A 21,730-nucleotide genomic window follows, 5' to 3' on the forward strand; every position below is an offset into this window, starting at 1 on the left:
ATGCTGGTAGGTTAATTGGCTCCTGTCTAAATTGGCCCCAATATGTGTATGTATGAATGTGAGTTAGGGACCTTAGATTGTACACCCCTTGAGGGTTAGGGACTGATGTGAATGTACAATATATATTTGAGCATCTCCCTATAAATTTAGATCAGCTCATGGGGGAGATCTCTGATGGGGGGCACAGTCTCTGATGGGGTGCTGCTTCAGATTGAGTGCGGCTTCGAACGAGTGCATAGAAGAAGCAGTTAAACGCAGCAGTTGAACTAAAGCAGGAGAACCCAAGCAGCAGGAAGACACAACAACAGTAAGAAGCTCTACTGCATGCTGGAAGACTGCAAGCAAACACCCTGGGAAACCTCTTACATGCCTGAGACCCACTCTGTGTGCCTTTATATAATATGCCCCTCTTCTCATCATATTACTGCCCTCTGTTCCCAAATCTCATTTCTCTACCCCTCTGCTCCACCCCACAACCTGTACATCTCCCCCTCACTGCTATCATCTCCCTACTACTGCTCTCTTCACCTCCCCAAAATGTCTCCTCCACTCCTCCTTCTCATTTTCCTCTCCTCCGTTCCCAAATTCCATTCACTATATCCCTCTGCCCCTCCCAAACATTTGTATATCGTGTCCTCACTGCTTCCCTCACCCCTCTATGGCACCCACCACCTCCTCCTCTTACTCCTCTCTCCCACTGACCCCAACACCTCCACTAGGAGTTTCTCACACTCCTGCACATCCTGCTCCCATGCCACCTTTCTCACCCTTCTCCTCCTTCTAGCCGCGGGGGACATCTCCCCGAATCCTGGCCCTCCACCTCCCTCACCCGCTCAACACCCTCCCACCTCCACGTCCTACTGCAACCCCCGCAACTTAGTATCTGTCCCCCTGCTCCCTAAAATCTCCCCCCCATTTTCATGTGCACTCCTGAACGCCCGTTCGGTGTGCAACAAGCTTACCGCCATCCACGACCTCTTTGTTTCCCGCTCCCTCAACCTCTTAGCGATTACGGAAACCTGGATCCAGCCCACTGATTCTACCTCCCCTGCTGCACTCTCCTACGGAGGTCTCACCTGGACCCACTCACCCAGGCCTAACGGTCGTAAAGGTGGTGGGGTTGGTCTGCTCCTGTCACCGCAGAGCACCTTCCGAGTCCTCCCAAACCCCCCCTCCCTATCCTTCTCCTCCTTCGAGGCCCACTGCCTCCGACTATTCTCCCCAACCCCCCTGAAGATTGCTGTGATATACCGGCCTCCTGGATCCATACCCCGCTTCCTAGACGACTTCTCCTCCTGGCTACCCTTCTTCCTCTCCTCTGAGCTACCCACCATAATTCTTGGGGATTTCAACATCCCTGTCAACCTCGACAACCCGGACACAGCCCGTCTCCTCCACCTAACCTCCTCCTTTGCACTTGCACAGTGCATACAATCCACCACCCACTCCGACGGAAATATCCTTGATCTTGTCTTCTCCAACCGATGCGCTCCCCACAACCTCACTAACACCCCCTTCCCTCTCTCTGACCACAACCTGATAACCTTCTCTATCTCCTCGTCCTCCAACGCCTACCCCTCCAAATGTCACACTACTACCAGCCGTAACCTCCGCAACCTTAATCCTGCCTCCCTCCACTCTGCAGCTGATCAACTCCCCGACCGCATCCTCCCCCTGTCCTGCCCCGACTTGGCTTTGACCGCCTACAACAACGCGCTCTCAACAGCCCTTGACTCACTAGCGCCTTTAACCACACGCAACATCAGACCCCGACCACTCCAGCCCTGGCAGACTGATCACACCAAAACCCTCAAACGACAAAGTCGTGCCCTGGAGCGACTATGGCGCAAAACCAAATCCAAACAAGCCTTCACCCGCTACAAATCTGCCTTTCGCACCTACACCTCCTCCCTCCATGCTGCCAAACAGGCCTACTTCTTGACCCTCATCAAGGCCCTCTCCTCCAATCCTCGCCGACTCTTCTCTGCCTTCAACTCTCTACTCTCTCCACCCCCACCTCCACCCAGCACCTCACTCACTGCCCTTGAGATTGCCAATCACTTCAAAAACAAAATTGACACAATTCGCAAGGACATTGCCGCAACTCACATGCCCTCTCAACCTGTCCCCTCTCACACAGCTACCCCCTTATCCCCACTCCCCCTCGACTTAACCCGCAGGGATTTCGTCGCTGCTCAAACTCTCTCCAACCCCCTTCACCCTCACTCAGCTACCCCCTCATCACCCCTCTCCCACGGCCCCACCACTGCTCTGACCTCCTCTTCCACCCCACCCTACATTCCTCATACTGAAGCTCCCCCAACACTCCGCACCTTTGACCTTACTACCATCGAGGAAGTCTCCAAGATCCTCTCTGATGCCCGCCTCACCACCTGCCCCCTCGACCCTATCCCCTCACAACTCCTACGACCTTCCTCCTCCTCCATCCTACGCTCCCTCACCCACATCTTCAATCTCTCCCTCTCCTCAGGCACTTTCCCCTCCCCTCTGAAACATGCACACATCACCCCCATACTTAAAAAGCCCTCCCTGGACCCCAATGACCCGAACAACCTCAGACCCATCTCCCTGCTCCCATTTACATCTAAACTCCTCGAGCGCCTAGTCTACACCCGCCTATGCTCTCACCTCAACGACAACAACCTCCTCGATCCCCTACAGTCCGGCTTCCGTCCCCTACACTCCACCGAAACTGCCTTACTCAAACTCTCCAACGACCTGCTAACCGCCAAAGCTAATGGCCACTATTCAGTGCTCCTACTCCTTGACCTCTCTGCGGCCTTCGACACAGTCGACCACCCCCTCCTCCTCAAAAAACTACACTCCCTCGGCCTCAGAGATTCTGCTCTCTCCTGGCTCTCATCCTACCTGTCACAACGCTCCTTCAGCGTTACCTATAATGCTACCACCTCCCCCTCACTCCCCCTCTCTGTTGGGGTCCCTCAAGGCTCTGTCCTCGGGCCCCTTCTCTTCTCCATCTATACCTCCTCCCTTGGCCAACTCATACACTCTCACGGCTTCAACTACCACCTCTATGCCGACGACACACAAATCTATCTCTCAACCCCCCACCTCACCCCCTTGGTCTCAGCCCGAATCACACACCTACTGAGCGACATATCAGACTGGATGTCGCTCCACTTCCTTAAATTGAACCTCTCCAAAACCGAGTTTCTTGTCTTCCCCCCAGCCCGGACACCACCCCCCATTGATTTCTCCATCACATCCAACAACGCTACCATCAAACCCGCCCCACAGGCCAGAGTACTGGGTGTCATTCTGGACTCCAACCTATCCTTCCAGCCCCAAGTCCAATCTTTAACAAACTCGTGCAGACTCCACCTCCGCAACATCGCCAAAATCCGCACGTTCCTAACCCCAGAAACCACTAAACAGCTCATCCACTCCCTCATCATATCACGACTCGACTACTGCAACTCCCTCCTCACTGGCCTGCCTCGCCGCTGGCTATCCCCTCTTCAGTCCATCCTGAACACGGCTGCCAGACTCATTCACCTTTCCAACCGCTCTGTCTCCGCCACCCCCCTCTGCCAATCCCTCCACTGGCTTCCGATTGCGCAACGGATCAAATTCAAAATCCTAACGCTGACGTACAAAGCCGTCCACCATACTGCCCCGTACTACATCTCTGACCTAATATCCAAGTACCGCCCAACACGCACACTCCGCTCCTCACAAGACCTCCTTCTCTCTAGTTCCCTGGTCTCCTCCTCCCATGCCCGCCTCCAGGACTTCTCCAGGGTGTCACCCATCCTCTGGAACTCCCTGCCCCAACCCATCAGATTATCACCTACTCTCCTCTCCTTTAGGCGCACCCTGAAAACCCATCTCTTCAGGGAAGCCTACCCCACCCCCTGCTAACTTGCCGACCTCCTCCACTCTTCCAACCACTCCATCCCCCACAGCTATCTCCTCCTGTGCCACCACCCCCTCCCTCCTAGATTGTAAGCTCGAAAGAGCAGGGCCCTCGATCCCCTCATGTTTTGCATTGTATTGGTATTGTTCTGTCACATGTTCTGTCTCCCTTTGTAATGTACAGCGCTGAGCGAACTATTGGCGCTTTATAAATACTGTATAATAATAATAATAATAATAATATATATGTAAAGCACTACGTAAATAATGGCGCTATATAAGTACCTATAATACTAATAGAAATGCAGTCCAGATGCATTCTGGATGCGTTTTTGGTGCATTCCGGTGTATTTTTGATGCGTTTTTGACGCGTTCCAGTTAATTTTCCCCCTTCTCTTTTTCTTCAATTTAAATAGGGACATGTGCGTTCCAGTGCATTTCTGGGGCGTTCCAGTGGGTTTTTATGCCTTTTACCACATTCCAGTACAGTTCTGTGCAGAAAAAAATGCAATCTGTTCTACTTTTTTTCTGCAACTGGAACTGAAAGCACTGGTGTTAACTATGACATTGACAACCATATAATCTACTTTCTGTGCGTGTTGGATGCAGGAAAAAGAAGCAACTGAAACGCATGTAGTGTGAACTGGCCCTGAAAGGGACAGACCGTATATGTAAACTCAAAAAGCAAAATGTAATATATTGAAACTTACCAGCACTTATCCCTGGTTCACACTGATGAGGTGTGGAATTTGCAGCATTTTCAGTGCAAATTACGTATCGCATCAGAATTGCATCCCGTTCATGGGAACCGCTGAGGGTGTGTATGTTACGTTAACAACACCCCTGAAAGCGGTCCGCCAAACGCATGCGATGTGCAGAATTGGATCGCATTGGTGTGAATACCTATGCAATCCGATTCTAGTGCGGACCAAAAAAGGGTCCTGCACGTTTTTGGTGCGGATGCGGTGCGAATAGAGCCATACAAAATATATGGCTCCAATCGCACCGCACACAAACCGCATGTGATTTGTACAGGAATGCGGTGTGGTTCCTGTGCGAATCACATGTGATATACCACACTGCATATATATACTGGCTGCATCAGTTTTCCTTGTTTAATTTTTTTTCCTTTAACTCTCTCAATCAGCATGAACTATTTTTAATCCTTATGCTGCTAGCATTAGTAATTAGATAGGAAGGTGTATTATCCTCTTGTGGACTGCCCGCTCTCAATGTACTGTGGACGAGCGGCCCGTGCAGGCACAGCGATGTATGTTGCTGCTTGCTGCCGTGTATAGGGCGCGCACATGCGCACCCCTCACGTCGACACCCGCTATGTATAATCACATCTGTTGTTGGGGGGGGAATGCTAGGACGCGCATGCCTGTCAACAAGTCCCAGCCAATTATTAATGACCGGAACCTGCTGATCGGCTGTGTACAATCACAGCCCAGAGCCTCTGTGAAAATCAACACAAAGCAGGGATGAGAAACAAAGAGAACTCTTAGTAAAAGCAGCACACATCACACACATTACACATAGTTAAGCACACATTTAATCCCTTGATCACCTTAGATGTTAACTGTAACAAGGGTGCCCACAGAGAAGGACGCAGTCCTCCATTTTCTTAAGAATTCTCCATGTTGTCCCATCATCCCCCCTTCCTCTCTGTTCATACACCCTACATTTTGTTAAGAATTCTCCATGTTGTCCCATCATCCCCCCTTCCTCTCTGTTCATACACCGTGACATGTGGTAGTGTGTGTTGGAAATGTCACAGGCAGGCCAGAACACAGCAGGGAGCTCCGAGCTACAACACCCCCAAGGGAGCTGGGCCTCGCTGTCTAAAGAACCTGTGCAAGCTGGCACATGGTAAGAAGATAACCCAAGCCTTCCCCTCCAATTCAAAGACATTCCCGAGGAGTAAGGAACTAGATAACACTTTTAAAATCCATTTTTCCCCTCTGTCTCATATCTTGGAATATGAGAGACTTACATAAAAACCAGGTATATATTCAGATTGGTCATGATCAGACAAATCGTTTGATAGGTCCCTGACTGGAATACCTAGGAAAGCAGAAAATCACATCTCTGTTAGATATGAAATATGAAGTACATACTTGAAGGGTTATGTATTTCATATTTCATATCTAACCGTTCCTCAGAAGCGTCTGTCTACTAATCTACCCGCGGATGGAATGTTACTTGTGTCTAGGAAAAGTTATGAGCCAAAATATGAACTAGGAGAGATTTAGGTTCTAGTTTAGGTCTCCGCCCAGACAATCCCTCCCAAAATGAGGCATTGGTCCTTGGCTTCAGAGACACCCCCTGCTGGGGGACTACAAAATAGGCTGTCAGGCCTATGAGTGTAAGTTGAAGAATTCTCCCATTTAACATCAGAACTAACTTGGGAGATGTGCCCTTTTGCTCTGAAACTTGATCTGCTTAACCCAAGGCTGAGGCAAGTACTTTAACCCTTTACCCTCCTTTCTGTTACCTCTTTGCTGTGCTATTGTTCTCTGTAAATTCATATATATATATATATATATATATATATATTTATTTATTGGTTACATCTTTTTTCAGTAAATATTTTTATTGCACCCTTTTGACCTTTTAGTAATAAATCTTTCTTTCTGAAAGTGTTGAACTGTTTCTTTAGCTCGTTAATGCAACTGACGAATTCCTGCCTCTAAAAATGCGCTACTATGTTTGTTTAACCCTCTGTATAACCTGTCTGCGGTGACAGTGCTATACAGACGATTATCTCAACCATCATAGTGTTATTGCTAATATTGCCGAGTTTCCTCTTTCTCTGTACAAAAAGGAGATGGTGGCAGTGTGAAGGGTTAATTGCGTAATTAACCTGACCCAGTAACAATCTCCCAGGTTTCTGGTACATCGATTTGTGGTCCATTAGCTGGAAAAATCGTTGTGCAGGGTGCAGCTGGGCGCGGCATTGTTACACATGTAACATCGCAGCTTCAGACTGGCTAGTCCTTCGGTCACGAGTTTAGTGAGAAGGTCAGGGGTCTGACGCGCGATGGTCACATTAACCCCTTCCCAGCCAGTGTCATTAGTACAGTGACTGTATAGTATTAGCACTGATCACTATATTAGTGTCACTGGTGATGTCAGTGGCAGTTAATCAGTTCCCCCCAGCATCATTTAATGTCAGATTTCCTTCTGCACTATCGCAGTCCCATTACAAGTCGCTGATCACCGCCATTAGTAGTAAAACAATTTTAAAAATCCAATATATATGCCATAGTTTGTAGACGCTATTACTTTATAATCAATCAATATGCACTTACTGGCATTACTTTTACCAAAGACGTGATGCAAAATACATTTTGGCCAAAATTTATAAAGAAATTCGATTTTTTAATTTTTTTCGATTGGGAGTGGTTTATAGCAGAAATTAAAAATTTTCTGTCTTTTTCATTTATATTGCAAAAAATAAATACCCAGTGGTGATCAAATACCACTAAAACAAATCTCTATTTGTGTGGAAAAAATATGATATAAATATTGTTTGGGTACAGGATTGCATGACACGCAATAGCCAGTTAAAGTAGCAAAAAATGACCTGGTCATGAAGGGGGTATAATCTTCCAGAGCTCAAGTGGTTAAATTTACTTGTTTTATCTTTGCTTTACATTTTTTCAGTTACTTCCTGGTTTCTGGCCTAGGTCAAAATTATGTCACACATTCCAGGAAACTTCATGGGAATTTTTTTCATCTTTCACCTGGAGGAGGGGAGGAGGGGCTTTCTCAGCTAAGCACATCTCCTGCCTGCATGCTTGAGCTAAGTGCAGAAGCATTCCAAGAAGTAAATGCTACATGAACTGAACAATACCACAGCTAGAAATGCAAGATTGGTAATTTTTAAATTGACATTAAACCTTCGGGTTTTTTTTGTTCTTTTTTACTAAAATAACAAACATGGTATACTTACCTGCTCTATGCAATGGTATTAAACAGAGCAGCCCAGATCCTGCTCTTCTGGGGTCCCCCGTCAATGCTCCAGGCTCCTTCTCTTCACTGGGTGCCCCCATTGAAAGCTGCTTTCCATTGGGGGCAACCATGCGGGCTCACTCCCAAGCTGCCCTGTCTGCTTTTATTGACACAGGCGGGCAGCTCTGCCCTGCCCCCTGCTGGCTCGACACAGAATTTGATTGACAGCAGCGGGAGCCAATACCTGCTGCTGCTATCAATCTACCCAACGAGGAGGAATACATTGGCCAGAGCTGTGCTTTCATGCACATCGCTGGATCAAATCGGGCTCAGGTAAGTATAAGGAGAGCTGTGGGGCATCGTGTAGCACAAAAGGTTTTTCACCTGAATGCATAGAATGCATTCAGGTTAAAAACCTCGAGGCTGTAGAACCACTTTAAACTCTGTGGCGGTAATCTCGAGTGTAGCTCGGGGTTAATTTTCAGTACCAAAAGCGGTAACTCCGAGCCACATTCAGGATTACACTGTAGTGTAACTTACCTTGTCCCTGCGATCCCCCGATGTCCTCCCTCTGTGTCCTCCGATCGATGCCAGCCTCCGTCTTCCAGGTTTCCTCCCCTGCAAGCGCTATGACGTAGGGAGGTGGAACCGGCGGCAGATTCAGAAAAGTAAACAAAACATGACATACACACAATACATTGTAATCTGATAGTATTACATTACTGTATCAAACCATTCACCTCAGTTTTGTCCCCAGTGCTTTGTCCTGTGCCCTGCCTGCACTTTTACTGTTCTTTCTGCCTGGAAACTTGAGAACGTCCATAGCATCCAAAAAGCGTCCCTTTAGGTCACAAGTGGTTTTAGACCAGCTAGAGAACAGCGATATTGAATTAGAATCACTTGCAGAATTGAGTGATAATGATTTGTGGGGAAATTCGTCATCAGACACTGAAAGTGACGATAGCGACGATGCTGCGACTGAGCTCAGTGATGTGTGAACTTGGTGCTCTATTGACTGTGGTACGGATCAGGCAGCACTTGATTGTGACATCGGACTTTGTGCAGTCCCATGTTTCAAAAATTTGCCCATGTTTACTAAACTAATCTGCAGTGTCTAGTAATATTGCACCCTTGTTTGGACAAATTTCTGTGTTTTTGGTTTGATTACATTATTGAATTGAACTAAATGAAATTTATTATTATTATAGTATTATTTTTTTATAATTATTTATTATATTATAATTTATGATTTTCTGTTTCAAACTTTATCATACCCGGGATGTTTACTAGACTCTTGTTTGGACAGATTGAATTCATTTTTATTATTCAGCACAAACTCTTTTAATCATATCTCCATGTTTTATTTTGTTGAGAAATTACTTTAACCTCCCTGGCGATCTGATTATGGCAATATTTTTGAATGTCAAAGCGGTACATTGTTTTGCATGGAAATTTGTTGTTTTATATTGTAGGCCTGTAATTCTTAGGAACAACTCACATAGAATAGCGTTTTCAGTTTCTGGTGCTCAAATACAATTTAATTCTGCTGGTAACATTTCCAGTTCTAGGATGGCAAAGGAAGTGTTTATATGCCTCTCATCATACACAGACCCATGTAGGAGAAGTGAATGGTGCCCTCAGCCTGGGCTCCAGCCAGACCAACACATTTCACTCCACCCCTCAGAGCTCTGGGGACATGGCCTGGCTGGAGTCCAGGCTGAAGCTGCCATTCACTTCACCTGAATGGGTCTGTGCATGATGTGCAGCTTATTATTATTATACAGGATTTAAATAGCGCCAACAGTTTGCTCAGCGCTTTACAATAGCGTATTGATACTTCCTTTGCTACACTAAGTTTGGAGCTGAGACGAGCTCCGTTCCCGGCCAGCACTCACAGAAGTTGGCTAACAGACAAGTACCTCAAGACTGTGCGGCACCCATAATGTCACAATGCTCACTTACCCTTCTGCATCAGGACAACAGAAGCAAGATAGAACTACAGAAGAAAGTTTGCCGCTAATCTATTCACCATAACATAGAGGTACATGGTTCTGTAGTCCTTGGAGACTATTGACAGTGATGTAATTGGTAACAGCCATGACACAGGCAGAGAGCGCAGGAAGTTGTCAGATCAGGGTGGATAGGTTTAGCAACTACCTTATTATGTCTGGTCACCAGTACTCAAGCCAGAATTTTAATATCTGTACATGGCAGTGAGACAGGTTGATAGGAATGTAGTACCAAAGGAAATACGATAACAGTGGTCTCATACTCAAGGTTATATTTACCAATAAAGCAAAAAGGAGAAATTCATGGTTAGGGTTTAGATGCATTTTAAATCTGCCCCAGTCTAACATGAGAATGTAAGCTAGCCATAGATTTCTCAAGCAATTGCCATTTGAGATGAACCTAACTCATTTCAGCACTGACAGAATAGCCTGTATCCTCCTCATTTCCCTGCAATTACATAGTTACATAGTTTGCCTGGCTGAAAAAAGACAAAAGTCCATCCAGTTCAACCATTAAAAAAAGAAGAAAAAAAAAAGCTATAATCCTACACCCACAGTTGATCCAGAGGAAGGCAAAAAAACCCAGCAAAGCATGATCCAATTTGATCCTGCAGAGAAAAAAAATTCTTCCTGATCCCCCGAGAAGCAATCGGATATTCCCTGGATCAACTTTATCTATAAATATTAGTATCCAGTTATATTCTGTGTATCTAGGAAAGAATCCAGGCCTTTTTTAAAACAATCCATGGACCTGGCCAGAAACAACTCTTGAATTAGCTGGGTGCCAAGGCCGTAGAGTCCACTCTTTCTCCACTGTAGCCCACCATCCAAATAACAGGCTAAGACATTCAACTCCGGTCAAGGTTTATACCAATCACAGCACACTGCTCACTCCCAGCCAAAGCCATGCTCCCAATTTGTTTCATCCACAGCTGTTAAGAGCATGACTTTGAGTGGGAGTGAGCTGTTATTGTTATAAACCTTGGTTGGAGTTGAAAGTCTTTGGTGTACAACCCATTATTTAGATGGTAAGCAATCCTGATTATTAAACATACTTTGGCCGTTACTACAGTCCTAGTAGGGTACAATGAGCATCCAAGGCATTCAGAAGTACTTGTTACCACAAAGGGAGTTTTTCCAACTATAGCGAACATCTCCCTACATGCAGATCCTAAATATAGTACTTCATTTTAATAGTGTTAGACTTACCCCCCTTATTTAGTCCTATGAATATTTAAAGTGGATCTGAAATGTTAAATCTGTTCCCCAAAAAAGAAGACTAATCACCAGTATTGTCTACGGTCTGATGTTTTCCCTATTACTGACTTTCCATACTGCACTGGGTCTTTGTGTGAAGACCACCATCTTGATTGGGGCAGAGCTTTGTTGTTGGCATAATGACTGGTAGGGGAAAGTTCAAGAAGAAGCAGGAGAGGTGTGGGAAGCACAGATCCACAAAATAGATGAAGCAAAAGCAGGCAGAACCTTGCACTTCATTTCCAGGAAGAGCAGAAGTGATGTCACCAAACCTCACTCCAAGTCTGGTGAGACTAGCAGACAGAAACAGCAGGGCCTTAGGTGATCTTGCATTGCACAAATAAGAAATCTGAGGATCAAGGCACCGGAGTGTCTACTAGGCAGAGCGTGCAATGCTATTTTTACGAGAGGCATTCCTAACAAATGGTACATTTTTCATGGTACTGCTTAGAAATAATTAACATTTTTAGACATTCCCTATGACACAGTAAAACTTTACTTGAGGCCCACTTTAAATTTTAGACTTGAGTGGAAGGGTGGAAGATTCCAGGGTGGCCCTTAATGATGTGGTGATTGTCAATAGTAGTCTAAAAGGCACGAGGTGCAATACTGGCATGAAGTCTAGAGACAATCATATTAGCAAATGCCCAATCAGGGTAAATCGGGGCCAGGCCAAGATGCAAGGATTATAGTTGAAGTGTCTATTAACTCATGTGCATGTGTGGTTGATATTCGTAGTGTGTGCCACCTAATTTTGCTATTGAGATTGTTTTATGGAGTGAGACATGCTCCTGGAGGGGCTGGCACCCAACATGGAAGGATGAATGTTGGCACTGTATAATTCCTGTATTATAATAATAATAATAATAATAATAATAATAGGTTTTTGACTGCCACTATTCTTTACATGTGGTCAAAAAACTGGAGAGTTAAAGACTGTGAACAGTGTTGTCACCCTTATTCTTAATATGTAGCCATAAAGCACAGAAGGGGTTGGTGAATATGTATTCCTTTTTACATTATTTGGCAGTCCACATACAGTATTTGTTTCATGTATGTATTTTATCTGGTTGGAGGTGACTTTTCATGGAATTGCTTTTAAGGTGGCCTGAATAAAACCTGTTATTCTGAGATAAACACTAGGAATTCAGCAGTTATCTATATGTAAACATCCTCTCTTATTACCTTGTACTTATATCTGATATGTGGCAGCCATAGAGTCTTTTAGCAAATTACCTTGTGTCGCAATATCATGTGCCATGAGATAGGAAGAACTTTTTACGAGTTTTAGAAATTTTTATTACCTGTATAGGCATCTCCAGCCATGTTTGAAAGGCTTTGCACTGTATACAGAGTAGGTTATCAATTTCAAGATAGTAAAGAATTCTAATAATGTATTTTATAAACATTACATACATTACTTTTATGCTGAATTCCAGGCCATCAACTAAATATGAACAAGCTGGCACTCAAAATGATCCTTTGAGCTAAACTTTACTGAGGGTTCATGCACATGGACATTTATAAGCATTTTACATGCATAGAGTAAATTTCCCACTGACTTCCGGCAACCGGGGAACAGATGCTGCCCTGTACAGCCATTTTCTTGTTACTTTTGCTCAAGAAATATGTTGGTCGAGCATGCACAGATAAACATGCAAGGAAGCATGGGTGTTTACAATAGTATGCCCATGAACAGCCATTTAGTTGTATGGCAGCTGTATGTGGTACCTAAGGTTCCCCAAGTGTAGAAAAGCACCAGAAAAATTACACTAGGCATCTGAAACACCTATATCCTTGTGCATGAACCCTTAAAGAGTCAAGTCACCCATAAAATAGATACAGCTTTTGGGTTTCAGCCACAAAAAGCCTTTGTTGAAGCTATCTGCTAAAAAAACAGATGTTTAAATTATCCTCTTTACACAATGGTGAGAGTAACCAAATTAACCAGCTATGCACAAGAGAAACAAAGACTCTATATCTTTGTATATGTGAATCCCCTCTGTACTCATAGATTTTGGTTGGTAACTATATTGATGACCTTCTTCTTATGTGGAAGGGCCCATCCAACCTTGTAAATGATTGTGTATTTTATTTTAAAATCAATGGTCTTTATATACAGTCCATCTACATGCGGTGTGCCACTTAAGTTAATTTTTTCTATCTCTCTTTTTTTTTTTTAAGTTAGAAAGCAGTTAAATATGAAAATGGCTGCAACGTTTGAACATTACAAAAATGACAGCATACAGTTTGTCAGTATAGTTTGAGAAGCAGGTATCAGTGCTGGGTTAAAGGATGGACATTAATAAAGAAAAGACGGATGGCGGTTGGTCTAACAACTAGCAGATAGAGGAAAGAGGGGAGGCCTCAGCTGTTAAAACTTAAAATATATTTTTATTTTCACTAGAGGGTAGGATATCAGTTGGTGGCAGGGGTGGACTGACCATTTGGAAACTCAGCACTGCCCGAGGGCCCGGGGTCAGTAGGGGGCCCCATGAGATGCCCCTGGTACCTTTTTCATAGGCTTTTTTGAGTTTGGGCAAGGAAACAGGGGCCCCATGATCCCCTATTGCCCGGGGGCCCCATGAGTTGTCAGTCCGCCCCTGGTTGGTGGGTCCTTGGTTAACAGTCTGGTTTGAAACCACTGGGTATATTGAAGAGATTGTACTATCGATTGTTGGGTATCTGTAGGCAAGGTCATTTTTTTTGTATCTCTTATGGATGTTTGATGTACCAAGTGGTAGGATCCTTTTATCTACTTGCCGCAAGTCATCAGCTGGTAACATTACTCTCAGCGCAACCATTTGGCATCCTTCTCACACTATTGAGACTATTCCTATCCATGATTTTGATAGACTCAGACATATGTGCACTACAGTGAAGCCCTTTGAGACGGAATAGGGGATATCCAGAGTGGTCTATGGAGAGAGGTAAGACCTTTTTAGGGGAGAAAAGTGTACCAGAATAGCTAATTGTCTGAATTACCAGACAGGTAGTAACAGTAACTTGCAGTTTACTAAACAGGTGCAAGGCTAGAAGCAATAATGTGAAACAGGTTCAGGATGGCAAGGAACATGAATACACTGTAAAATAATACAAAACAGACTATGAAAGCTACACCAACATGGATTATTCATAGCAATGTCTCTGTGGCTCAATCAGGGTAACATATGGCTGCATAGCATAATCTCTATAAGACTGTATAACAACAGTGTCTAGCTGAGAATCATTATTGGAGTAAAATAGTTCAGAACACAAATGTCTACTTGCCATTATCCTCATAGATATCATCCCCTTCAGTGAAGTCCAGTGTAGTTTTGGTAACACAGGCAAACAGCTGGAGGGAGCTAAGGCCCAAGGACAAAGGGCCACACCACCAAAACTGGAGTATTCTGGTGGCAATTGGGGAGGGGTTCCCCACAGGAACTTGGTCTTTTGGCAAAGTAGCATACTATTGGGCTCCACTTGTTCTGATGGTGAAGAGATGCTCACCTGGCTGCAAATCATTTGCCAAGCTACCTCTGGTTCATGGTGCATGGCCTCTCTGAGCTGCTGAGAGAGGAAAGTTGAGAAACTTATTTTCCAGGAACCTAGAGAATTGAGGAAAATGGAGTTAAATGGGCCTGCGCTTTCATCTGAGCATAGTGAATAAACAGGAATTCCACTACCATTGCTTACTTACATTCTTCACTACCTTTTCTAAAGAGTATTAACATATAGAGGATATTATTAAAAATAATTTATTGATTTTATATGAGGACAATTAAATTGGGTTCTGGGCAATGGTGCTGTTTTCTTGTAGGAAGGTTGGATTATGTTCTTTTGAGGATCTGATTAAAAAAAGAGGCAGGAGTGGCTTAATGTGACAGGCTTGTTTTATTGTGGTTTGTCCACATTCCGTTATTTTATGATTCATGCTAAGAGACAAATAGTTCAATCACTGCTTTCAGGAGAAACGTTTCCTATTCAGCGCTACATAAACTAAGCTGCAAAGAATGTTGTTTGTGTCATCCCCTGTCCTCGCTCTTTTTCTTGCCTATGTTCCAGTTTATGTTGGTGACATGACCAGTGCCCCAGGTTTCCTGTTTTAGGGTGGCTCTTTTCTCCTGCAGCAAACCATGGAGCCACCGTTGCATGCAGGGAATAGAGTTGTGTATCCCTACACTGTGTGCATCAACATTCAAAACTAAAATAGTTCCAAGTGAGCACAATTTAAAGCAGCTGATGTAGACAATTCTTCATATCTGGTTGTAAATCCACATTGGCCATAACATTGTAAATCACCCGAATGCCATATACAAACTGGTAACATCCTTAATACACAAATAGCAATTAGGTAGCAATGTGGCTCTCTGACGGCAGTTGACAAGGTTGGTGTCTTGTTGGAAAGAAAAGTATCACCATCTCTCTGGGCTGTGAAACTGAAAACTGAAAGTGGTTGGAAATTATCAGTCAATACCAGCCACAACTGGACATGGTTGTCATGGTTTTTGTATATGTTTGGTAGACAATAGAATAGAGGTGTGGTAGAGTAATCTATACATTTTTTTTTTGTAAAGTTTATTGTCTATTGTACCAAGTTGATGTACTGAAGACAAGAGTGTATCAATCTATTTATTTTAAACAAAATACAAATTTCTAAATTAATAGATATAACAGAGACTTTATTATTTTGATGTATAAGCAATAAATACTATGAACAGCACCTATGGTATACTAGCCATCTATAGTATATTTGTATATTATTGGATATTAGATGTTTAGCACCTGATTTTTCTGATTTTATGTTGTAATGTACTGTGTATCCCAATTAGGGTGTGCAAAGGCATTACTGACTATTCTTTTTTCCGCTTCACAACCCCTGTAAGTGCAAACTTCTCTCCCTGGCAGGGATCTATACAGACAGATATGCGATGGGCAGAGAAAGGGGTACATTGGAAGGGAAAGGAGCAGTTACAAGCAGATTGGCTCTATCCCCAGTAGTCCAAAGTTACATAAGGGCTGTTCCACAACTGGTCACTGGTTCATAGACAGTAGGCAACATTGAATGGTCATACAAACAAGAAGCCAGTGTCCTGCTGCTATATTTTTTTTTATAAAGGACGAACTGCATTGGTACAAGGATGAAGTAAAAACTCGGCAAGGCCTTGAAAATGCAATACAGTGACATTTGTTCTATCCTGAAAAAGCGATGCCTGTGTGAAAAAAAAATCCCCTTTTCAACCCCTTTCCCCGTGCCTAATTTATAATTCAACTAAACTCTACCTACAAAACTCAGTTACTTACGTAAACTTTGGTCACGCCAGGTCCAGGTCCTAATTACATGGATGCTGCCTCACAGGATTGTGACGTCCTCCGGTTAGATATCACAATGAGGGGCAAACACAGGACAGGCCTGCTCTAAAACTACAGAAAACAGAAGATGACTTGGGTGGTCCCATTTGGTTGGATCTCAAAATACAGTCACAGAAACACACCTATATGCAAAGAAACACGCACTTACATACTGTACGAAGAGACACAAATACCCCACTCCACACACAATCTTGTTCAAATGGTTTTACAGCATTGATGAAAAGAGGTTAACCACTTCCAGACCGGACACTTTTACCCCCTTCCTGACCAGGGCAATTTTCAGCTTTCAGCGCTATCACACTTTGAATGACAATTGCGCGGTCATGCAACACTGTACCCAAATGAATTTTTTATCATTTTTTTGACACAGATAAAGCTTTATGTTGGTGGTATTTATTCACCGCTGGGATTTTTATTTTTTTTGCTATGTAAATGAAAATGTCCCAAAATTTTGAAAAAAAGTGTTTTTTTTAATAACATTTTGCAAATAAATAATATTTTATCATAAATCTTTGCCAAAATTTATTCCGTTATCTTTTTTAGTAAAAAAAAAATCCAAATTAGTTTATAACCAAAAATTATAATTTTTAAACATTTTTTTTTTACATTTTTATAAACGGCCACCCGACCCTGCACTGCCACCATCCGGCCGTTTATATGCAACAGCCGGTCGGGAAGTGGTTAATAGAGCAAAGCAATTACAGTGCTATCTTTATATATTTTCTTTATTTGACTGAAATATATTTTAAGGAAAAAGCTTATAACATTGTTATCTTCCTCTCCACATTTGAAAGACAATTACACCTGTAAATGGCTTACATCTGTTTATCCTATATTTGATGTTTAACAAATGTCAATACAAATGTAAGTGCAGCGCTAAATATAAGTGTTAAATGCAATCATAAAGTGCTTATGTGAATAAATGGTCATACGATATCCAAGTGACATAAACCTAATAAAAGTCTCAGAGCATATAAAATCATAGAATCATATAAAATCTCTCAAAATCTGACCATAAATGGTGAATATAAATAGTCCGTGGCACTACAGGTTACAGAAGTACCAAGTGATACATGAGTGCTTATTCAGCAATAATAGTGATTATGAATAATCCATGGCACTACAGGTCACAGCAATGCCCAGTGTTTGTGAAACTACAAGGTGCAACAATACCAGATGGAATACTCGAGAGTGCTCATGATCCAACACAGGAATCCACCATCTTATATGGATGTGCACTCACCAGAATGCTACTTGTATAATAGCGTTAATGCTGATCCTTATGGGGGGGTCTCTGGAAGCCACAAGCAAGGAACGGACTTCTCCAGAATAAGGGCTATGCAAAACCAGCAAAAGGATCCTCCTAGCGGAAAAAGCTCACCACAGGAGCCGAAGGAATGGCAATATAGTGTAGTATTTATTGTAGAATAATTAAAAGTAATTCACATGGATACATCAAAGAGTTAAGTACATGAAAGCATACAAAAATGGCCGCCGCTTCACGTTCTGGCCGCGGCGGCATGACGTCAGCACATAAGGCTCCACCCAACACGTTTCGTGCGCATGCATGTCCGCAGGGGCACGCCTACTCCCTGCCTCACAGGATTGTGAAGTCCTCCGGTGTGATATCACAATGAGGGGCAAACACAGGACCGGCCCGCTGTAAAACTACAGAAAACAGAAGATGACTTTAGTGATCCCATTTGGTTGGATTTCAAAATACAGTCACAGAAACACACCTATGTGCAAAGAAACACGCACTTACATACTGTACAAAGAGACACAAATACCCCACTCCACACACAATCTTGTTCAAATAGTTTTACAGCATTGATGAAAAGAGGTTAATAGAGCAAAGCAATTACAGTGCTATCTTTATATATTTTCTTTATTTAACTGAAATATATTTTAAGGAGAAAGCTTATAACATTGTTATCTTCCTCTCCATATTTGAAAGACAATTACACCTGTAAATGGCTTACATCTGTTTATCCTATATTTCATGTTTAACAAATTACAGCTCTAAATTGTGACCAATACTGGTGCATTACTAAGTATTGTACATATATGCATTTAAAGTGTTTAGTTTATTGGAGTGAAGCATGATGAGTTTCTAAGTATAGACGTGTGTAATATTTTCCTTTCAAAGTCTCATCTGCTATTTTTATTTCCACAAAAAGTTACAATCTAATTATAGCAGGCATGACGTTTCTACTCAACATGGTCAACCATATTAAAGGTGATGTAGAACTAGTCACTAAAATCTCTTCTTTACAATGTTAAAAAGTCATTGTTGAGATTTTAAATTTACAGATTTAATTAACGTAGTTACTGGTGATCCTGCCACAAAGGTCCTTGTTCAGACGCTTTCAGTTACAGGGTGGCAATGCATTGTCCCTGTCTTCACATTGCTCTGCTGCCAGTGGAGACTATACTCATCTGAGTTGGTACTCAATGGACAGGCATGTTCCACCATTGTCACCAATAGGGATGAGGTCAGTGTTTGGTCCAAATGTAAGTTTAGGGCATTTGGCATAAATGAGCTTAACAGCTGCCAGCCGTCAATGGTTGCTAAGGAAGCAGTGGTTGCTTGCAGCAACTGCGTACTTACCAACCAATGACATCACCATTCACTTACAAAGCCAGTAATCCCTAGCTGCATAAGCAAATGGTCGGGGAAGGGAACCTTATATCATGGCCACATGGCTATATTTTGGCAAAGATGTCACCAATATCTCCACCCTTTCCTTTATATAGCCCATGACAACATGGGGCGTTGTTATTCAGCTGGTGTCACCGTCACTGTGATTGATAATGGATTTACAATAAAGGACTTTTTTGGGGGGATTTTTTTTTTTTTAATGAAGGACTTCTCAAACATTTGGGTGTCTTTATTTTTCAGGCTACAACTCTTTTTTTTGTGAATAAGTACCTTATACTTATTCATGTTTGGGGGGACAATATCTAGGGACCACCTTATTATTAAAAAGGGCTTCCAGATTATGATAAACCCCACCCACAGACCCCCAGAACCTCTGGGGCAAGGGTTTTGGAAAAGAAGCCCTTCAACATGGTGACAAAGTGCTTTGCCAGGGGGGGACCCCCGATGTTGAGGGCATATGGATATGGCCTGGTATGGTTTAGGAAGTAGGGGTGGGGTGCACACTCATCCCTCCTCCTTTCCTGGCCAGCCAACTAGGCTGCATGCTCAGATTAAGGGTCTGCTGGATTTTAAAGGGGGCTTTATATTGTTGCATGGAGACCCTCTTAAAATCTGTACTAGACCTACAGCATTTTGTGGGAGGTACTCCCTTACAATCAATATCAAATTCAAAAATTCTGGGATGAATTTGGGGGGGGGGAGCATTATGCAATTTTATTCATCCTTGCTGTAGCAAGGACAAGAATGATATTCATTGTCAGCTCATTTAAACAAAACAAAAAAAAAAAACACAAACCCCACCAAATGTCCCCAAAATACATAGAGGACAATGTCTTTGTTTTTTTAAACAAAGAAGCTGGCAGTGACAGGTGCCAAAGTCATTTGCTGCCAATTTAAACATTTTTCCCTTTGTAAATGTCAGTGCAAAAAATAATTGCCCCTGGCTGCATGGATGCTTTTTTTATTTCTTTTTTTCTTTGCATCGATGCATGTTCTCCAGGGTTGTGCCCCCTATGCTATGTTTTGACACCGCCTTACATTTTAGCCCAGAAAATGGTCAGTTTTATTTAACAAATTTTGCTCCAATTGATTTTTGTTGAGTTCATGTCCAGTAAACCCTTACCAAACCAAACCCAGGGCTGCTCAGCTCATTATTAGTTACCATTAAGAAACCCATCATGAGCAGTGGCATACAGCTGCAACTGAAGAGTTTGTTGTTCCCCTAACATATATGAAAAACAGAGGGGCAGAACATTACTCATTACTGTAAAGCTAGCTATACACTAGTAGATTTTTGAATGAACATTCATAAGAACATTTGTATGAACGTTTGTACGAAAAGTCTCAGTAATTTTGATAACTTGAGTGAATGGACTTTCCAAAATGAAGAACATATTCACTAGAATAAAAGTTATTCCTTAGTGAAAAAAATCTCCATCCTGTCCCTTAAATTTTCTCGTCACTAAAGACCATTGATTTTACCCCACTTTTGAATTAAATTCTATTAGTGTAAGGCCAACTTATATTTTTGCAGTGTCTCTGCTATCCTGCTGTACATTTCTCATCACTTTTTTTCTGCTCCAAACAGGTTTGATGCATCAATATGTCATCAGCTACAGAGATATTCATCAAATGGCATTTGACATTTGGTGTTCTTATGTAAATTAAAGTCATTTTGCAAGAGATAAGTTCATAATACACTATGTTATGGAAACTTGATGCTTTGAAATTATAGTTCACTTTCCTTTAACGTAATCAACACTCAAAGGAGTAAAGCTGAAGTTCAGGCAGATATTAAAAAACAGAATGCATGCAGTTACTGTGATAATTATGAGGTCTGATTAACCCCAAACTGAGTGATGACAGCGGGGAAGCTGTGCTGAACACAGGATCATCCTTGTTTCTCCAAACTTCACAAGTTGTTGGTGATGTAAATTTTATGATGACGGTTAAGAAGTAGACAAAAAAAGTCACAGACCAGAATTAAACACCCTTGAAAAAAGCAATTAACACTATATCACTTGTGAGCTGCTATGTGTGATATATGGATCAAAATCCAAAAAGAAAAAAAAGTGCACAAAATAATAAATAAATACCCAATGCTGAACCATATACATCCGCTATATAAATAACCGGTGTGATGCACTATGAACAATACTATGCATAAATTATATTCCAAATTACCAAAGTAATTAATACCAGCCACTATGCACTCTCAATGACCCTAATACTAATTACATACTAAAATTATAAAACTAATTAGTGCTGCGCTGGTAAACTTATAAATAACATATCTCTAATCTCCCATATGCAAAAGTGACTAATTAATGAAGATTACTAAAAGAACCTCAATCAAATAAACACTGATCATCCATTAAAATAATCACTCGTGCAAATAAGGTGCATGAAGGAATGCCCATCTAATATCATAGAATTGCAGGTTGTAATAAATTCTTCAAGATGCATCAGAATTCTACCTCCATGCTCCACAAACAGCTCTCTGTGAACCACCATCAGATGTGCTCTCACCTTATTGCTATGACCTCCCACTTTGTTTTCCATCACATTACGCTTTTGTCCCTCTAAGCGGGCT

At 42.6% G+C, this 21,730-nt stretch overlaps 1 protein-coding gene across 1 annotated transcript in view; it reads left to right on the forward strand.

The window, feature by feature from the left end:
* LOC149447646 (adhesion G protein-coupled receptor F5-like) overlaps positions 1-21,730 on the forward strand; it is a 266,556-nt gene that overhangs the window by 38,848 nt on the left and 205,978 nt on the right. The window lies entirely within an intron of this gene.

This window comes from Staurois parvus, unplaced genomic scaffold (assembly GCF_062004578.1).
Source record: "Staurois parvus isolate SC_StPar_1 unplaced genomic scaffold, SC_StPar_1.0 ptg000678l, whole genome shotgun sequence".
In the NCBI taxonomy this organism is placed as follows: Eukaryota; Metazoa; Chordata; class Amphibia; order Anura; family Ranidae; genus Staurois; species Staurois parvus.